This window comes from Notolabrus celidotus, chromosome 9 (genome assembly GCF_009762535.1).
Source record: "Notolabrus celidotus isolate fNotCel1 chromosome 9, fNotCel1.pri, whole genome shotgun sequence".
Taxonomy (NCBI): domain Eukaryota; kingdom Metazoa; phylum Chordata; class Actinopteri; order Labriformes; family Labridae; genus Notolabrus; species Notolabrus celidotus.
Genome location: NC_048280.1, coordinates 28,581,022 through 28,599,469, shown reverse-complemented (window position 1 = coordinate 28,599,469; position 18,448 = coordinate 28,581,022). Strand labels below are relative to the sequence as shown.

At 41.4% G+C, this 18,448-nt stretch overlaps 1 protein-coding gene across 1 annotated transcript in view; it reads right to left on the bottom strand.

Moving 5' to 3' along the window:
* fbrsl1 (fibrosin-like 1) overlaps positions 1 to 18,448 on the bottom strand; it is a 492,137-nt gene that overhangs the window by 429,287 nt on the left and 44,402 nt on the right. The window contains exons 2-5 of the mRNA XM_034691889.1: positions 16,700 to 16,868; positions 16,349 to 16,519; positions 750 to 905; positions 512 to 637 (exon numbers count right to left, since the gene is read on the bottom strand). The gene's annotated coding sequence lies outside the window, so the exon portion shown is untranslated. The remainder of the gene's footprint in view (positions 1 to 511; positions 638 to 749; positions 906 to 16,348; positions 16,520 to 16,699; positions 16,869 to 18,448) is intronic.

Below are 18,448 nucleotides of genomic sequence, written 5' to 3'. Positions count from 1 at the left end.
CAGTTAAAGAGCAGGAGTTGTATTGGTCTTTTTTCTCGACAGGATGAAGACAAAAACAATCGTACAATAGCTGCTCACTATTTGGTTTCATCCAGATTGCCACTTTAATTTCTTCATTTAAAAAGTATAGGAACCTGTCTCTGCTCAAAGACAAACAACCAAGTTCCTAAGTGACAAAATGTTGTTGCCTATAATACAAACAGATGGTGCAATACATACAGCAGGGTGTTAACACTGAAACACATTCTCTAAGCTGAAGTGAACAGCATGAAACACTAAAAATAACTATGTGTAACAAAATGTCTTTCAGAGCAGAGCCGTAACTCTGCACGGATTTCAAAGAGACAAACTGTTAAAGAGTAGTGAGAAGAATCATTTAAGTTGGCTTGAGCTATAACTTCAGGAGAAAAATAATGACAGAATATGTCTTCAAGACAACAACACACAACTTTTAAGATCAAGTTAATACAGAGAGGCTCGGTCACTGAGTTTCATCTAAGTGAATACATACCACTATTTACTCATTTCTGACCGTAATTATTTGTAATATGTAATTCCTTCTGAAGTGTGTTGCCTGACATAGTGTTTTTGTTGTGTGGTTTCCTCCCTCTCTCTCCTGCGTTCACTCCAGGGGGTTCTACAAAGAAGCAGGATTTGTGGTTATTAAGGTAACTTCAGGGTTAACTCAAGGTTTACAGCACTACAAGGTGATTCATGTCTTACTGGGGTAGATAATCATGGGAACTTACACTTAACCCCTAATCTTCTCCAGAGCTGGTGATGTTCAGGATTGAAGATCAGTTTGGAGGAAACTCCACTTACTGAACATCATTTTGTTTAATCTTTAAGCTCTGCAAGGTTGATCGTGATGGGAGGAGGAAAAGAGACTGACAGGACACTGTAACCTGTAGGATATTCCAAAGGAAAATATTAATAAAGGTTATTGAATGTGCTTTCCCTACAACAAAGTTCAACAGAGTCCTAAATAGACTGACACCACAGTAGGGATGTCAATGAATATTCTAAATTTGAATATATATTCGAATATTAAAAAAAAAACAGAGATTAGATTGTGAAAATTAATATTAGACTGTGGAAAATAAACACATCTCTCTGAACGCATCTTTTCCTCCGCTGGGAATACAGTGAATAAAAAGAGATCGGCACTGGCCTCTTCACTTGTGGACTGTCTTGTGTTTTTGGCAAATAACCTGTCAGGCTTAAGACCCTACAATGACAGTGGACTAAAAGAGCCTGACAATCAGTGACACAGGTATAAAATGCAGTTTTTCCCCTCTCATTTTTTTATACATGCGCCAAGAATGTAAGTGGACTACTTTTTCGTTTATAACTTTAACTTCAACTAATGTTAATAATATTTGCTTCACTCACTGAATGAAGCCTGCCTATATTAGGGAAGAGTCGGGACCTTTAATTGCTCGTACGGTATAGGCCATTAGGTCATTTAATTGTTTTGTAATGTGTAGGTATGTTTTAGCCATGTTAAATCTGAAATAAAAATGCCTATACAAGTAGTTATGTCTCCTTGTATTAGTTTGTCCACCTGTTATTGACATAATGCGCAAATATAGATATTAGAATGGTTCGAACCTCTGGGGCTTTTTTAGAGGGAATATTCAAACTTCATTTTGGAGCAATTTTGACAGCCCTACACCACAGCAGAGATGGGCAATGCTTTTCGATTACTCATTCACTTAGTTGAAATTGAAGAGGTACTGCGAATATTTTCTCATTTTAAAAGTAAAATTTTTCGTCATTTTTACCACTGCCTGGTTTTAATACAGTATTCCTGCCAGACGGTGGCTATAGAGAGTCTTTAAGCTTAACCGCATTAAGTAACAGGAGAAGAAGAAGAAGAATGCTAATGGCATTAAATAGCAAAAGAAGAAGAAAACATTGCAGCGATTTTCTTTGTTTCTGAATCTCACACTACTACACATGTATTTACATAGACTGAGCATGGCTGTAAAATGTAAACACACAAGCTGCTTCACATAAACACCAACATAAAGGTCGAGACGTGTGTGTGTGTGTGTGTGTGTGTGTGTGTGTGTGTGTGTGTGTGTGTGTGTGTGTGTGTGTGTGTGTGTGTGTATGTGTGTATGTGTGTGTCAGGGTTCCCACTCTTTTCCAGAGATCATTTTCCAGGACATTTCCAGGACATTTTCATTGATGATCAAGCTGGTATGACCGTCTAAATTTAGTTCCTAATTTAGTTCCTAAATAGTCTAATATGTTCCTCTCAGTGGAAGTCTACATTGAAAGACATGTAGTCTATGGCTATCAATGAAATCATCTCTTACATACTTAAAAATGATGGCAAATTGATAATAGAATAGCCAGGGACCCCTTACAGGTGAGAAAATTGTCCATGGCCCCCTCATAATTGTAACACAGATTAAGCACAGTAGTGATGTGTCATGATCAAAAGCTGCGGCTCTGAGAGTCGATGCTTTATAGTGAATCAGAAGAGCCGGCTCGCATCAAGAGAGAGAGCCGGCTCCGAGTCTTTTCCTTTCCCTCCTTAGCTCTCTCAGTGCTCAGCCCCAGCTCTGCTCACAGCAGATCTTTGTTTTGATTGGTCAGCATGGCGGCCATATGGCCAATCATATGTGAGGATATAGGATACAGGTGGTGGAGGGGAGGCTGTGTATCCTGGCTACATCTATTCCTTCAGAGAGAGTCTTCTCAAAGACAGGGCAAATACTCACTGAGAGGAGAAATCGGATCAGGCCATCCAAGCTGAGGCATCTGATTTTTCTCAATACCAACCTGAGGAAATTAATAATGTTTGCTTGAGTTTGGTTCTGGTTCGGTTTACCTGAGTTGGTTCTGGTTCTGTTTGCTTGAGTTTGGTTCTGGTTCGGTTCTGGTTCTGTTCTGGTAAGGTTCTGGTTCGGTTCTGGTTCGATTCTGGTTCACGTCTGGTTTGGTTCTGGTACGGTTCTGGTTCGGTTCTGATTCGGTTCTGGTTCGGTTCAGTTCTGCTTCAGTTCTGGTTCGGTTCGGTTCCGATTCGGTTCCGGTTCGGTTCTGGTTCGGTTCTGGTTCGAGTCTGGTTCGGTTCTGGTATGGTTCTGGTTCGGTTCTGGTTCAAGTCTGGTTCGGTTCTGATTTGGTTCGGTTCCGGTTCGGTTCTGGTTCAGTTCTGGTTCAGTTCTGGTTCGGGTCTGGTTCGGTTCTGGTTCGGTTCTGGTTCGGTTCTGGTTCAACTCTGGTTCGGTTCTGGTATGGTTCTGTTCGGTTCTGGTTCTGTTCTGGTTCTGTTCAGTTCTGGTACGTTTCTGGTTTCGGTTCTGGTTCGGGTCTGGTTCGGGTCTGGTTCGGGTCTGGTTCGGTTCTGGGTTGGTTCTGGTTCAGTTCTATTAGGGTTCTGGTTTGGTTCTGGTTTGGTTCTGGTTTGGTTTGATTCTGGTTTGGTTCTGGTTGAGTTTGATTCTGGTTTGGTTCTGGTTGAGTTTGATTCTGGTTCTGTTTGCATGAGTTTGGTTCTAGTTCTGTATGCTTAAGTTTAGATCTGGTTCTAAACCTAACCCTAACCCTAACCCTAATCCCAACCCTAACCCTAATCATAACCCTAACCCTAACCCTAATCCTAACCCTAATCCTAACCCTAACCCTAATCCCAACCCTAACCCTAATCCTAACCCTAATCCTAACCCTAACCCTAACCCTTATCCTAACCCTAACCCTAACCCTAATCCTAACCCTAATCCTAACCCTAACCCTAATCCTAACCCTAACCCTAACCCTAATCCTAACCCTAACCCTAACCCTAATCCCAACCCTAACCCTAACCCTAATCATAACCCTAACCCTAATCCTAACCCTAATCATAACCCTAACCCTAATCAAAACCCTAACCCTAATCACAATGCTAACCCTAATCCTAACCCTAACCCTAACCCTAATCCCAACCCTAACCCTAATCCTAACCGTAATCCTAACCCTAACCACAACCCTGACCCTTACCCTAATCTTAACCCTAACCCTAAGCCTAACCCTAACCCTAATCCTAACCCTAACCCTAATCAAAACCCTAACCCTAATCAAAACCCTAACCCTAACCCTAATCACAATCCTAACCCTAATCCTAACCCGTACCCTAACCCTAATCCTAACCCTAACCCTAATCCTAACCCTAACCCTAATCCTAACCCTAACCCTAACCCTAACCCGTACCCTAACCCTAATCCTAACCCTAATTCTAACCCTAACCCTAATCCTAACCCTAATCCTAACCCTAACCCTAATCCTAATCCTAACCCTAACCCTAATCAAAACCCTAACCCTAATCACAATCCTAACCCTAACCCTAATCCTAACCCTTATCATAACCACAACCCTAACCCTAACCCTAATCCTAATCCTAACCCTAACCCTAATCCTAACCCTAACCCTAATCCTAACCCTAACCCTAATCACAATCCTAACCCTAAACCTAATCCTAACCGTAATCCTAACCCTAACCACAACCCTGACCCTTACCCTAATCTTAACCCTAACCCTAAGCCTAACCCTAACCCTAACCCTAATCAAAACCCTAACCCTAATCAAAACCCTAACCCTAACCCTAACCCTAATCCTAACCCTAACCCTAATCCTAACCCTAACCCTAACCCTAATCAAAACCCTAACCCTAATCACAATCCTAACCCTAACCCTAATCCTAACCCTTATCATAACCACAACCCTAACCCTAATCCTAATCCTAACCCTAACCCTAATCCTAACCCTAACCCTAATCCTAACCCTAACCCTAATCACAATCCTAACCCTAACCCTAAACCTAATCCTAACCCTAATCCTAATCCTAACCCTAACCCTAACCACAATCCTAACCCTAACCCTAACCCTAACCCTAATCATAACCCTAGGATCAGGGTGAGAATGATTTTGTAACAGAAGAAATGCACACAATTGGGCATTATAAGGCTTCTCATAAAACACCGTACGTAAAGGGTTTTCAACACAAACTGTTATTTTTTGCAAAATTAAGGTAAAAAATATACGGCTACAAAAGATCCTAAATTAAGAGCCGTTTGAGAGTCGAAAGAGCCGGCTCTCTGAAAAGAGCCCAACTTCCCATCACTAAAGCACATGCTTACTACCTTTTGCACTCTTAGTTGCCCTTGGAACTATTTGTATTGTAAAACGTATCAATGTAAATACTTCAGACCTGTACCATAGTGATAAACAGATAACACTTCAATTTGAATCAAGTAAATCCCACTTGTATACTTTAAAACAGAGGGTCATTTCATTCCTTGTGGACTCAACATGACAGCATTTATACTTTTCAAGTAATTGATCTTAAACGCTTTCAGAAAATTAACAGTAACAAGACTCACATATCCCTTCGAGCCACCAAATGGTATCATAACAATGGTGTATATGCTGTTTTATAATGACACAGCACAATTTTATGATTTACTAGAAATGTATTCAAATTATTTCACGGACCCCCCACGCTATGGTTCGCAGGCCCCCAGGGGTCCCAGGACCCCACTTTGAGAACAACTGAGCTAGAGTACGGTAATTGAGCCAAATGTACCATAAAACATAAACAATATACCCCTGTTTTCTGTGAATGCATGATTATGAAGTGAAGGAGAAAAGATGTGAAAAAAGTTGCGCAGTGTCGCTGTCTTTTCCAGCACAGCGTGGACTCAACTTTCAATGAACGGGGATGTGTTTTGTTAATAGGGTCAGGTCAAACGCAGCCATGTTGGAATAATTTTCCAGGACCATATGTGATTTTCCAGGACATTTTACTTTTTCTCCCATTTTCCAGGTGTTTTCCAGTACTGGAAAACTGGTCAACTGTTTTCCAGGTTTTCCAGGACGCGTGGTAACCCTGGTGTGTGTGTGTGTGTGTGTGTGTGTGTGTGTGTGTGTGTGTGTGTGTGTGTGTGTGTGTTTGTGTGTGTGTGTGTGTGTGTGTGTGTGTGACAAGATTATTCGAATAATCGTTGCAGAGATTATTAGTATTTCGGCTTGAAATGCCCATCCCTACACCACAGGCTTGTTGTATTTATTGGATGTAAAATAACTTGTGTTTGCCACTTTGAATCATATTTACATTTCATGTTTATTATCACCATACAGAGAGAGAACAGATCTGTGACTTGTTTTCAAAGATTGAATCATTAGTTGGACACAGAGGCTCAGTGTCGCCTCAGTCATGTGTTCCTTCATTGTGCCATGAAGTATAAGCCCACTGTTTGTTGACTGTGTGTGTAAACTGGCACATTACAGACTGTAGTCTGAGCGTGAGTCACTGATAAATCTTGGCAAGCTTGTTGCTCCTCTGAGCCTGTGATGAATGATGTCACAACAGATGCAGCCAATCAGCTGGGTCCTCTTTCTGTGATAACTCTATCCCATTTCAGGGCTTGGACACATTCCCACAACATGTTTCTCACATTCACAGCAAAGTGTTAAGTGGCCATGCACAAACTACCGCATGAACTTTTATACACAAGAAAAATACTGAGGACTAGTGTTATCAAGAGAAACTGTTGACACACACACACACACACACACACACTGAGAACACACACACCGGAAAACAGATACATACACACACATCCTGCCAACAGACAAGCCACAGCTGTGGGCCCAGAGCAGCACTCCAACCAGCACAGCATCACGCCTGCTACTGACTGACAGGACCTAAGGGCTTTCCTGCCCTACAATAACATATTTTCATAATCATCTTTCTTCAGGCTAATAATAACCTTTTGGGTAAATTGTGGCAGAGTAATGAGGGAGCAAATACACCTCAGCTCCTCTGCAGGGAGAGTCTGACAGAGAGAGGCCTTCAAGTCGTACATGAAAACACAGGATTAAAAAACAGGCTGCAAGCTGTTCAACAAATCAACCTTAACGTGTTATTGGTATTCAACTAAACTCTCGGGACCTTCCCTCCTTTTATTTTTTCCTGCAAGGCGGACTGGGAACTGAACTTCAGTAACTGAAAAACAAAATGTTTGTTTCAGAGAGCAGGTGGTCATACATTGTGGATTGTGAAAGAGGTTCAGGGGAGAGAATCTCTCTGTGATACAGGTTTTGGTAGAACCAACACAGATCTTTTCACATTAAAAAAATGTTCTTCCAAGCTTTAATACCAAATCATTAAAGCTGGGGTTGGTAATCAGATTTAGATACACTTTTTGTCATACTGGTTAAAATGATCTTTATGTCCTGATGGCAATCAATACATGATGTGTTCCTGAAAAAGAGTGAAAAAAAACTGCTATCTACAGCCGGAGTAAACCTGGGAAAACACCAACCAATCACCGTTTTTTGGCTCCTCAAATTTTAAACCAATCAAATCCCGTCCAGCCGTTCTGCCCGCCTCCTGCGCGTACATTTCCCCGGCGTGCACTCCCCCGAGTCCCCGTCTCCTGCCTCTACTTCCCCTGACTCTATTTACTGCCCCTCTCGCTCGTCCCCGGGCCTGTCCCCTCTGACCTGATTAGGTGCTTTGCTCAGGACTGTAGTCTGGATCAGAGTCTAAAAAGCTCTCACCAACAAGCAGAATAACTAATGACGTTCAGTAAGTCCTACCGAAAATATACATGTATTGTAGCGTCCTTCCGGATGCTGTAGTGATGACGAGCCGATTCGTGAACACGTTGAGTTTTAATAACCGGTCACTGTCGGCCGTGATCACGCCAACCAACCTCTCTCCCACTCGCACACTATACACCTCTCCTGATGCCTTCACTGACCGTCAACACTGTAGGAATTAAGAACATCTACACTGAACACGTTTAACAAACAGTAGAGCTGTTACAGTATTATATGTGTTATAACTTTTCTCCTGATATCGTGTCACTGGTACAACTGGATAATGCTAGCATGATAGTTGTGAGTACTAACAGCAGCCATATTTGTTTGTGTTTTTAACTTTCACTATGATAATGTTTTGGTGAGGACCGGTTTTGAATCAGTCACCATCATTTGGTCGAGAATCAGCGGCGCTCGTGCATGTGAGCGGGGGGGGCGTCGTTTTGGAGGAGCTCCGAGGGAGGAGGGGAGGGGTTAGACGGAGTCATGAGGAAAAGCTACATTCAAATTCATGCTAGTTTTCCGAGACTACCAACCCTAGCTTTAAGTTATGTGATGGAAATTTAACCTGTTGCTTTCTTTAACAAGCATCCTTTTAACTCTTCTGTCAAAGTCAGGACCAGGGTGCACATGGTAACACTTCTGAATTACTTTACCACAGTTAAAGTCTTGTGCAACATCACAACGTTAATTATGCAGACAGAGAGAAAGAGAAACATATATGTGTCCAGTATCTAAAAAAAATAATATTTTAATATATCTTGCACAAAAAGTTGAAAGAGTTTAATAAACTGTGATGAAAGGGACACTTTTAAAGGATGTAAGGAGATCTTATCAGAAGAGGTTGAAAACAACCACAGGGATTTTAAGACACCAAATTTCACATCACAATACGTTTCAGACTGGCTGCATAGACTAATAAATCCTTACATACAGAATGGGATGTGTTTTAAATAAAGGAGCAAACACAAGTCCCAGCTTAATCTCATACCAAACAAAGGTGCTGTTAGAACGTATTAAAAAGCACTTTGAGAGTTAATTATGAATTATAAACTATTTCTTCTAACCTTGTTAAATGCTAAATGTGACACCACAATGTATCTGAAGTCCTAAATTCTGGCAGAACTTCGTCCAGAAGGTGAACAGTAAACAGTACTTTTACCTGCTCTAATAAATGTGTTTATATTTCTTAATAATAATGCCTCTCACTCTTTCCCCAGCTGACAAATATCACACAAGTCTTGCGTCTGTTTGAATATATGCCCCATGGTGTCTGAAAAAAGGCAGGAACACTTCACTGACTGATCCCTCCAATGCCACGGTAACAGCTTGATGAGGCCACCGATGTTATGTCTCCATGTGGAAGAAGTGCTTCATAAGGTTCTCTGGATTTTACTGTCAGCCAGATCCCTACACACCTTGTCCAGAGATCATATTTGTTGTGTGAAGTAGCAATTTACTGTTTTCTTGTCCACTAAAAAGGAAGAATGTATTATTAGATGTGATCATTTTTTATTAGGCTAGCAGAGGCTGTCCTCAGGGGAGGCTGCCTGACACTAAACACTATCTATTGAAGGTGATATGAGGATTGAGTCAATACATTTTTTTTTACATGCAACAGAAGGAAAAACACAGCTGAGTAGTTTCACTTGAGCAGAACTGAAGTTACAGTTATCAGTTAAATACATCTCTCTCCTGATTGACTATGGAAGTGTGGACAAAGGCCCTGTGTGTCAAAATATGGAGTTAAAGGTACCTCTCCAAAGTCATTGTCATTTAGACTGGAAAGTTTTTTCTTTTTTTTTTTTTCTTCTCTTGTCTGCATATATATTTCTGGTTTGTGTCATGTTTGTCACAAACTGTAAAATATTAATGCAATTTATTCTTGCAGCAAAAGAAAAGCAAGAAAACCTTTTTCTTCTGTGCTTGTGACTGTGTGCATGCGACCATCACCATCCCTCTTAGAACTCTGGCCTATCTTTTATTGACAGCTAATATCATGTTCTGTAAAAGAGGGCGTGCACACCTAGGTGGGCCAAAAAATAAAAAATAAAAAAAAAATAAGAGAAAGTGAAAGAAAGATTACATAAGGATATACAAAGGGACAGGGAAAGAGAAGGAGAGAGAGACCTAAGACACTTAGATGGAGAGGGACCATCTCACCATGATGCCAAAAACACTCTGTGGGGTGATACTAATGATTAAGCAACCCCTAGTGTCCACAATCATTACTGAAGCTTGGGTCTCAGAGGGTTGCCGCCGTGCTGTGTTCTATTTGTGTAACAAGACCACCACTGGTGCAGATGAAACCACTTGGGTCAGATCAGCCGAGCGGTTCGGCCCGGCACCCGGGCCGCGAGAGCAGTCAGGCCGAAGGACCCAACCCGCCGCGGGAGACCCAGGCCAGGGGACAAGCCAAGGACCCAGACCGGAAGCAAACAGGTACCGCCGGAGCACCCAGGGCGACCCCCAGGTCACCCAGTAGGAGGAAAGGGGGGCGAGGGGGGAGAGATCCCGCAGCCCCCCCAAGGGACACCCCCACAACACCGCCCCCAAAGCCCCCCAAGACAGAGCCAAAGGAGCCACCAGGGCCGAGGGGGCCCAGCACCAGGAGCTGGAAAGTGATTTCTTTCGAAGTCAAATTTAAGTTAACCATGAGTTAACCATTGTTGCACATCAATAGGATTTACATTTTGTTTGTGGCCTTAACTAGTTCCTGTATTTCAAGAGTTGAAAGTGACAAAATGTTGTAAAATGTTTCTTGTGTAAAAACATCTCCATTGACCATGAGCATCAGGGAAACAACCTTCATTCAGCCAATCATGAACCTGTACAGAGAACTGAATTTCTTTATGAAATGTCTAATTGGGGCACTGATGGCCCAGTGGTCTAAGAGCCCCACATACAGAGGCTACAGTCCTAGTCGCAGAGGTCACCTTTTCGAGGCCCAGCCGCAACGATTTGCTATGTCTTCCCCCACTCTCTACTCCCCATATTTCCCGTCTCTCTCCAGCTATCCTATCAAATAAAGGCAAAATGCCCAAAAATATAATTTAAAAAAATATATAAAAGTCTATTTGTCTGAGTTATTTAGTTTAGACTTTAGTGGACGCTGTGGTAGGCCTGTGCATTTTGCTAAGCAGAGCCAACATAGTATGGAGGAAGCTAGATGACAGCGAAGCAGTGTGGTTGATTTTAATGCTTGTTACATCATCAGCTTCCACAGCTTCTTGCTAATATCTGCAAAACTAACCACTTGAGGGGTGATGCTGCATTGCATACAGCTTAATAATCAGGCATCATGTCAGAGAAAATGACAAGCTAAACCAAACAGAAAGGCAGATGAAACAAACACTCACTTTGTCAGCTTTAGAATTTTGAGAACTTTCTAATGATGGTTTGAAAATGTCAGTAGAAGATTCTCAGCCTCCTCGTCTTGGGCAACAAACCCTCGTTGAACACGAGGGATTCTGCTGCCTGGTGTAAACACTTGACCAGAGTACAGTTTGCTCTTTAAATATTTTTCTGAGCGTACTTGGTTTGAACTCCACGAGAAATGTGAGAACTCCTATCAGCAGAGTAATGAGATGTAACGGTGATGAGCTCCACCGCAGATATCTGCTTTCCTGTTGTCACATTTGACTCCGGTAACACATCGCACAGTGCAGCTACGAGCTCCAGACTTCAGTGGCTCAAACACACCAGTGACTTGATTTTGACTGCCTTCGAAGAGATTATTGATCAGTGGTATATGGCTCTGGCTATCGTGCATGTTATTTTGAGAGACAGTTGTAGCAACATGAAAAAAGACATGTACAGCATGAGAGTGTGTGTCTTGGGCTGCTTTGCACATACAATCAGATCGTACTCATAGAGGATTTAATGTCACTCCAGAGTGTGAGTGATTCTATTGTAGAGCAGGGCGATATTGAAAATGATGTTATAAGGATAAATTAATTAATAGTAGTTGATATTGATAATTGATTTTCTGATAAGCTTCTTATATCCATCATGTCTGACTGTGTTAAAAGGAAGCAGGTCTTTAATGTAAGAGGAGATTGTTGTGAAGTTTAAGTTTGAGATTCTTATTTTTCTCAGGTTGAGGCTATTCGTATAGTCAGATTTAAATTTACAACAAAGATATATCACATTGTATTCTGTGTATCAGTTAAGCAGAGTATTGTTTTGAGTTGTGAACTCCCCTGTAAGTTTACAAATGGTTACAGCAGAGTGATGTTGTTTCCCACAATACACTGAATGCATCATGCTTATTCAGTGTTCAGTTGTTCTACGGTCGTGGTGGACATCAAACTGAGAGAAATGCACAGAATTTGTCTATGTGCTCTTCCTTTACCTACATCCTGAAAGTATATTTAATGAAGTGTATGAAGTTCATAGTTAATGCAGAGTCAGCACATACTAACGACTCAGCTTTGAGCAGTGAGGATTAGACTTTTCTTCTGTGTCGCTGTCGCTGGTTTCAGCTGTATTTACATTCCGCTCCAAACATCTTTTAGCCCAGCTGCGACATGATTGGCTGTTCAATGCGGTCTTCTACTTCTATCTAATGTTAGGTGGCAACTAGCGTTTAAGGCTGATTAGCATCCCATCCCTTTCCAGTGGTTGGGGGGTGTAATAACAGGTTTATTTATATCAAATCGAACATTTGTTATACTTTTATTCAGAAAAATTCTATCACGATAATTATCTTTCTCGGATTATCGCCAGCCCTATGCCATTGTACGTTGAAGACAGACTGGGACAGATTGTAATAATGATCAATTAACTTTATTAATATGTCTTCATTTATTTCATTTTCTATAGAAATAAACAACATTACTTCAACACTAGTGTCAGATCAGTATAGGTATCAGTATGGGGATGTAAAAAGTAAGATTGGTGCATCCCTATATGTAGTATGAACTATAGATAATCAAAGATACTATGCTGTCTGTAATCTGTGCTTGTTTACATCCAGGTGGTAGAGAACTATAACATTATAACAGTAGTGGTTAACTGGAGCTACAGGCCTGGCTAGTGGTCAGTGGATGCACTATAGCTTAGACACGACATTTGACCAAGTTTTCTGCCCTACGCTAATACAAATATGAATCATTCTTTTAACTGACCAGTAATTCTGGTGCCGGTTAGCAAGGTTAAAAATGTTAAAACCTGCCTTCTCAGGTCAGATGTAGTAGAGGAATAAACCTGTAAGGAGTACATTTGTAAGTAGCAGACTTACTATTCAGTCCAAAGTACAAAAAGAAACCAATCCTCAGCCAAATCTCTAATGAACTCCATCTAATCATAGACTTGTTCTAGAATGAGACACTTCAATCTCTCATCACTCCCTAGGGTATGTTTGAGTTCTCAGTGTGCATCCACTAGGTAAACATCAGAGTAAATTATAAGTACTATGATCCTGCAGAAGGTAATGATTATATAGTAGACAATAGACATAGCAGAGTAAGTATTGATAAAAAGTTGATGCTGGCCTCGGTCCAGCTGTATTGAAAAGCCACACAGCTTCGCACTAAGGCTCAATCACTATTTTAGAAGAAGAAAGTAAAATAAGGTCAAGGGGGCAATTTATTGAAGTTCTGCTTACAGATGGAACCTTTCTTGCATTGACGATTCACCTCCTGCCTGCATTCATTATGGATGAGGTCCTCTTGGTGCTTTCATGACAGCCTCTTTCATCCCCGTGGAGCCTGGAGAACTTTGAACCCTCCTCTGCCTGCAGCTTTAACAAGGCTAACCGTAACAAAAGCACACTGCTTCTTTGGACTGTACATGAACAAACGCTGGTGAAGCTCTCCTGGCAGTTTACAGAACATGCTAGCATGTGTGTGTGTAAATGTGTGCTCAGCAGGTCTTAATTAATGGAGGCCCTGAGGATCTGTATTGTGTTATGCATGAGAGTAAAACAGACCTATGAATATATTATCCTGTATGTTAAAGGCAAATGCCAAAGCCAACACATGAACACACACACAAGCACACACACACAGCAGCTGCTTTATGGGGAAATTTATAGATGACAGGATTCAGTTGGCTGTTGAAAAATGTGCGAGTGAAGCTAAGTGCGGCTTTCCAGGGAGCGATTCCTTGAGTCTGTGGTCCTTATGTCGATGGTTGTTAACGGCTCCCTCTATTGCAAAGTCAACATCCAGCTTCAGTCTGAGAGTGAAATACCTCCACTGTCGACATCGTAAGTCTGTCAGAGGAGACGTGATATATGGCTCTCCTCGGACCACCTACGAGTTGAACCCTGAGTAAGTGCTGATGTTTGTGTTGCAGCTGGGGAGTGCAGCACCTTTCTGTTCAATCATTGCGTCTCCTTTTGTTGTACTTCTTTCTTCCTCTCCTCCTAATCAGCTCCTCTTTGTCTTTGAGGTGTTGTGGCTGCAGTGTGGAAAGCAGACCAACAGGAGATCGTTTTTGCGGCAACAGCTGATGAATCCATAAAGAGATTACTCCCCTACAAAAACACAGCAACATATAAAAGCTCCGGTATTGATTGCACCCTGGTTGGATTCCTGCTTGTTTTCCGCCCACTGGAGCATGCCTGGAATATGAAGTCATGAAAAGTCCTTTGTGCTGGAGTTGGACTGATCACTAATACATGTGTAAGTTTTTTTTACTTTTCTGCCAGACTCTCCCTCAGCTTAACTGAAGGTTTTTTCACCTGAACATTTCCGCTTGTCATCTCTGCTCCCGCTTTGATGTTGTACCTGCATGAGCTGTTGCACAGACAGGAGGATCATAAAAGATGGAAGAGGAGCAAGAGTTTAACAAGATGGATTGTTTTAAGAACACTGTGCTGTGGCTTGCAGCATCACAGGTTTGATCTGTGATGACTTTCTTCTCTGAAAGTTTCATAAAATAACAGAGAGAGGGCAATGTGAGGTTTTGTTGTCATATTTTCATGTTTGCAGTTCAAGCTTTGCTGCTTTTACGAACAGATAAGGCACAAAAACTAGGGATGTAAATGTCAAGTATTTTCCGTGGTCGATCTTTGGAAATGTTAACGAACAAGTATCGATTAATTATTAAAATGTCAAACACTATGCCAAATGCTTTTTTCCCCTGAATCAAATTTTCTGTCAAGGCACAATGCATATAACTGACAGTATTGAATAGCTATGGATCATATTGAGGTGTTCAAAATGTTAAACACACTGAATAAAAGCATGTGGAGCAGGCTCATAATCTCTGCGGACATACAGTCCTTAAAGTGAAGGCTCAGACTTCAACAAGAGAACTGAACAGAAACATATTTTAGACTCAGTGTCCAGTTTTCTGTCTACTCGTTCTTATTGAGAAAAATAAGCATATAAACGCAGTCAGGTGTCAGCCGTGAGCACAACCAGGTCATGATCAGTCTAAAAAAGCTCGTAGAGACCTGTCACTCAACCGCAGCCCCTAGCTGAGTGTCTCCTTTATTCAGTTGAATCACATCGAAACATACTTTAAACTTAAAACACCTCCCTGATAGCTGAACGAAATATGAGACCACATGATGTTTGTTCCACGCATAGACTGTATAAAATATGGACGTAGTATCCATGACATCACCCATCTGTTCCTGAGAGCTGTTTTGAAGCAAATCGACGGCAGCAGCCATATTGGTAATGCGGAACTCAACTAGGCAGAGTGTGACGTAGTGTGAGCCTCTTAGCCAATGGCTGTGTGTTCCCGACCGGGAGTCACGTCAGTCATGTCCTTATTTAGGCAAAACTCGTAATCTTAATATCTTCTAAACCGTCACGTTAGAAAAAAATTCACCCCCCGTACAGTGTGTTCCCTTAGAGAGATTAGCTTTGTAGGGCCAAGACGTTTTTTGAACCAGGCTGTAAACATGTTTATTAATGCTGCAAAGATCGTCTTTTTCCCATTCATATCTATGTGGTTTCCGGTGTTTCTGCAGCCAGCCTCAAGCGGATTTTCGATGTATTGCAGTTTATAGCACTTCCGCATTGGCTTCATCATTTGAGACCGGAGTTTGCCGCTTGGTTCCACGTGATAGAAAATCGGAATGTGTTCAAGTACGTTCTTACCAATCAATGAATCCATACTTGATTAATTGTTGACATACCTAGCACAAAGTATGACTTGCTTCATTTTTCTCAGTTTGAAAAACTGAAACATCTTCTTGGTTATCAACGCAGCTAAAAGTTGAAGCATCAGGTGGACAGGTTTTATAGGCAGAACCAATAAGACGTCAGCAAGGAAAACGCTACAAACACATATTTATGTTGTATTATTACTGGTTTGATTTTCAATGTAAAAGCTAGGGCTGGAGGAAAAAAAATCAATACAGCATGGTATTGCGATATTTTGTGAGAAAGTATTGTATTGATTAACGTCGTCAATTGCAGATGTGACAGCTGTTTTTGAAACGGCCTGCTATATACTACCTAGAAATGTAGTATGTAGTACCTACTGCATACTGTGTTTGAATTTAGTATGTAGTGGGACTGTTCTGTTGGATCTGTTTTGCAGTATGCTGGGCTAGGCGTCGCTGGATTTCCAGTTTCGGAAAGCGGAAGTAAACAAAAGCCAGGCTGATAGAAAAACTGCTTCTTTAGCAGTCACTTGTAATTTAAAAGGTTAAGTGCTTATATGGAATTCAATAATTTTCACAGCACCTAAAAACTGAATGCAGATCAAAAGAAAGTAATAGATTGTGGTACATCACAACATATGGTATTACAATACAATACAATACATATCATGAAGTGATTCCCACCTGCAGTTAAAGCATACTTTATGCCACAATTGCTGACACCAACAAACAGCGTCACATGATTTGGACGATGCTGGCTTGTGATGAAGAGAATTGTTTGTCTTCCATTCCATTTCTTTGCCCTGAGAATTTGATTCAGAAGAGGGATGGATGGCTTTTGGGCCTTTTTTAACTCTGTGAATGAGACCAAGAAGTACAGAGCTTAAAGCATCTCTGTGCACCTGTGCTGTTTGTGCAAACATAAAGAAGCTACTGTGCATTGATTTGAGGCTAAACTTGCCCCATTCCATGCAAAATGAGCCTCATTGAAAAAAAGGGCCTACTTCCCAAACATCAGCACCAATAGTCACGCACAGTTACAGGTGATTCTTTTTACTCCAATCCCTGCTCAGTGAATTCCCCTCTGTAAATCTGTTTTGGCACCAAGTAGCCTGGGTCGAGCAGGAATGATCTCCCAGGAGAGGTACTGCGAGGTTTGCTGACAGAGGGTCCTGAAGGCAAATAAGGCTGATAACGGACGCCACTGCAGAGGAAAAGAGACAGACTTTTACAGATAACAGAAGGAGAAAGCGAGAGGCCAGACAAACCTGAATGAGGGTCTGAAAGTCAATTCCAGAGATTGAATTACATGCCAAAGCTGCAGGAGTTCCAAATGCTAAAAAATACCATGTCCTGCATAATGATGCTTTGAAGACAGAAAATAAAACCCTCAACAAAAACAAAGTATCAAAGTAAAAGCTGCATCGTGTGCACCGAATTATTTTATGTGTTCAAAATTCCTCATGGTTACTCAAAGTGAGCGAAAATGCACAGATTCAAAATGCCTCTGCTTGTGCTGTCAGGGATAAAAATGTGATGAAAACCTCACTCTGCCAGCCTGCTGTTTACTCTGAAAGCCAATAAAAATGAGCCTCACATTTTTATATGCAGCTATTATGTTATTTTTGCCTCTAAGACGCCAAAAAACAGAGCTTTCTGTGTGTGGAAAGCCTCCAGTAACAAATCTCTACACCTCAGTGAACATTCAGACGAGTGGAAAGTGCTTGACACATGCCATTAGTGTTTTCTTTGTTTTTGTCGTGTCAGCGAGGGGCCCTCCAGCTGCCATCACATCGCAGGTTATCTCTGTGACTAGTAAACACTGTGACCCTTTGACCCCTGGCAGACGGCCACCCGCCAGCTATTCTTCACCTGCTGCAGCGTGTTTCACCCACTTGGAAGGTCACTGCCTGTCACAGTGTGTGCATATGTTTGTGCGGTTATTGTTAACCCATAACTGCTTCTCCGGTCAGGGTAAAATAGTCCTATTAGAGGGTCTATTTACTGGTGTTTCTTTGCTTGGATTAGTTCTATAAAAACAGTCTTACATACAAATACTCATTCAATATAAATGAATACAAACTCATATTTGGTCTATTTTGTTAGTTAGACATGCATATACTGTTTAAACAATCCTAGTAAACCCCATAATTATAATTCAATCCTGAAAAACACAGTTCAAAAACCTGGATCATTGCATCTACTCAACTCTCCTTCCCCAGCAATTCGATCTACAGCTACAAACTCCGCTGGTATAATCATGCTATCGAAGAATTCAAATTAGGGCAGCAATGATCCTATTAATTAAGTTCATCCTGTCAAAGTATCAGGCAGAGAATATCTCATTTACAGCTCAGCATGACGCCGAAAGAATTCTCTTAATGAGCAAGACCTTTCAGTGGATACAATATCTCCCTGATAGCTCAACAAATTCATCTCAAACATATTAATTGCTGTTTATTTGGAGGACAGGACTGGTCATAGCCGCTGATTGTGCAGGTCAGTCATGGGGGAGGATTAGTGTGTATTTCTCAGTAATGCCTCACAGGGGTCACAGGGCTAATTGGCATTTGGGACCTTCATTTAGCAGGAGAGAATGAGCTGACGCTGCATGTTGTTTTCAAGCTAATCCTTGGCTGCCGTCCATACAGCTTTCCACAAAGACACCTGGGAGATGCACAGTACACTGCTGTCCTAAGAAACCTCACTACAGTTATAGTGCTCGTGCAAACCCAAATGATAGCTGCTGAGGAACACAAGAACCCTGACTTAATAAATGTATCT